This window comes from Lissotriton vulgaris, unplaced genomic scaffold, assembly GCF_964263255.1.
Source record: "Lissotriton vulgaris unplaced genomic scaffold, aLisVul1.2 SCAFFOLD_2126, whole genome shotgun sequence".
Taxonomy (NCBI): domain Eukaryota; kingdom Metazoa; phylum Chordata; class Amphibia; order Caudata; family Salamandridae; genus Lissotriton; species Lissotriton vulgaris.
In genome coordinates, this window is record NW_028252855.1 from 62,463 (window position 1) to 65,755 (window position 3,293).

Genomic DNA, 3,293 nt, shown 5'->3' on the forward strand with positions numbered 1-3,293 from the left:
TAGCCCTTATAATTTCTTGGCTGTCCCTGTGCACCCAGATGCCCAGGTACCGAACTGACTCTGTCGCCCATTCCAACGGAAATTCTAAGGGAATCTGGTGAGTAGCATCCGTGAGGGGCAATACAACAGATTTGTCCCAGTTGATGGTCAGACCGGAGTGACGACCAAACTTGATAAACTCTCGGATTATGGCTTCTAGGTGTAGAGCAGGTTCACGCACATAAAGGACCATGTCATCAGCATACATGGACACTGCCAAAGACCTGAGAGGGAACTTCAGCGCCGCCTCTGCATACCTCTGCCTCAAGATACAGGCCAGTGGTTCCAATACTATAGCAAAAAGCAAGGGCGAGAGAGGGCAGCCCTGCCTCGTCCCCCTCTGAACCGGAAATGGGCTGGAGACATGACCATTGACCCTCACTCTCGCTATGGGCTCAGTATATAGGAGAGTTACCAGTGATGTAAAAAAAAAGGCACCCCCATTCGGTGTAGTATGGCTATCATATATCTCCATGCTACCGAATCAAAGGCCTTGGCAGCGTCAAGCATGACAGCTACCGCAGCCAGCTCCGGCTTAAGCAGATGTAACACAGCAAACAGAGCCCTCAGATTATGAGTAGTGGACCGGAGAGGTACGAATCCCGATTGATCCGGCAGCACCATGACTGGGAGGAGTAAGCGCAGTCTCGTGGCCAAAACTTTAGCTATTATTTTTACATCTGTGTTCATGAGGGAGAGAGGGCGATACGGGTTTTCCCGGCTTAGGCAGCGCTACCAGTAGCGCCTCTCTCATTGGGGTTGGTAACTGGCCGCAGTCAACCGCTTCCTCCAGGACCATCGCCAAGTGTGGTATCAACTGATCTGCATATTCTTTATAAAATTCAGAGGGCAAACCATCCGTGCCAGCTGCTTTGCCATTCGGGAGAGCAGCTATTGCCTCTCTAAACTCCTCCTCCGTGATATGATGCATAAGGAATTCTTGTTGCCCCCTCGATAACCATACCAGAGCGATGTCCTCGAAGTACCTATTTATTTCCTCCTCATCTGCTGTGTCCCTGTGCTTATACATCTGTGCATAGTATTTCGTGAAGCAAGCCAGGATACCATCCGTGCTAGTCACAACGTCCTCACCGTCTTCTATTTCTTGCACAGTGCAGTGACGCGCCCAGGGGTCCCTTACCCGGTCCGCCAATCCCTTTCCCGGTCTACCCCCTTCACCATAATATCCAGCTCTAGTGTGTTTGGACAGGAATTTCACCTCCTGCTCCGCCAGCTCATTATATTCAGTGACTTTCGATCTAATTTCGGCTAATAATGTTTCCCCCGAACATTCCTCCAGCTGTCGTTCCAGGACCAACAATTCTCTTTCCAACCTGGCCATAGAGTCCCTCAGGGACGTAAGCACCCCCGATCGGAGGCCAATACACGCCCCTCTCACAGTCACCTTAAAGGCCTCCCACACTGTACTCATATTGTCAACAGATCCCACATTGTTGGTGAAAAACTCCTCGATAATCTGACGCAATCGCTCACGCAGTACCTGATCAGACAACACACCAGGGGATAGGCGCCAAGTGAAGGGAGCCGGTGCATGTGTCGGCAAATGTATCACCAGACGAACCGGCGCATGATTAGAGATCGTGCGAGGTAGATGTTCCACATCCAGAACCCATCCACTCACATCACGAGTCACCAGCCAATAATCCAATCTTGACCATGTATCATGCGCCGATGTGTAGCATGTTCCCTCCCGTCTGCTCGGGTGCCTCAATCTCCAAGCATCCAACAACCCTAGTCCATGCATACCCTCACAGACCGCATCCGCTGCTTTCTTTCGCACGCAAGGCCTATCCTGTTTTTTGTCCAATTCAACATCCAACGTGACATTCAAATCTCCTCCGCAGAGTACAGCCGACGGGGGAAGCATATATATTTTGTTCCAAAGTGTAAAATAGAAGTCAGGATCATCCACATTCGGCCCGTATACATTAAGAAGGGTGACCAGCGTCCCGCACAATTTACCCTGCACAATGATATATCGACCATCCTGGTCAATCTCCTCATGGAGCACTTCAAATGGTACATTTCTCTTAATCAAGATCATCACCCCACGTGCATAAGAAGAATAGGCCGTAGCCAGCCGTACCCCCGCCCACTGCTTACCCACAATTTCAGCCGCCTTTTCCCCGAAGGTGCGTTTCCTGAAGAAAAACTACCTGTGCACCATGCGTATTCAGGAACGCAAGCATCTGTCTAGTCTTTTGCGGCCGATTCAATCCCCGAACATTCCAAGTAATACAAAGGAGTTTACCCCCCTATCCATACTCCCAGACCTTCACGCTACCCAGCAGCCAGTGGACACCTCCCAACCCCCTCCCGATGACCCAGTATCCGCCACCCAGCAATCCAGAAATGTCATGAACCTCCTTGCAAGTTAAACCGTACATATACCTACAATGTTCCAAATGTCTTATAGACCTCTCAGATCCCCCACCACTGACCAGGAAATACAGCAACCTCGCCCCAAACGTCAACCCCCCCCCCCATCCCTCCACCCACTTCAGCATCCCCAACCTGCCAAAGCCATCCCTTTCCCCCCCCCTTACAAACCCCAACATTGCAATCAACTGTGTTTGGGGAACTCCCATATCCGGGGGCGCAGTGGCACACAACTCCCGTCAGTGAACTAACGAGAGTGCAGACCATGCTCATTATTGAACAACCCCAACCCGTTCACCCCATCTGCATGGTCATAGGAAAACAAACAGTAGTCAAATATCAATACACCGCCATAGGGCTCTTATCTATACACTCATGGTTCAGTAGAGGTGCCAACATATGTGAACAGTGTCACAAGCAGACATCACAGTATGCGTGTACATCCCTCTTCGGCCGCAGCCACCAAGCTAGGTCCCAATAATTCCTGTAGGATTCATGGCCCAGTCAATAGCACTCACTGCTTAGCAAATGCCGATAGTACGGGCCAGCATGTATATCACGCGGCAACATGCGCGGGCACGCCAATTCATAATCCAGGTGACAGGTCGCTTAAAGTATGGGCTGTGTTTACAAGTAGGAAAGCAGACAGCGTGTATCAGATCAGGACATCATGGCTGCGCATCGTGCTCGGTGGTCTGTTTGCGACAAGTTAAGCAACCTCGTCCTACCTATCATCCTCCCCATCCCGATGCCCATTTGAGTCTCTTTTACGTTTTTTCTGCTTTTTGGCGTAATCCATGGCCGCCTTAGGGGAGGAAAAAATGTTGTTGTCTGACGGAGGCCCTATCCGAAGC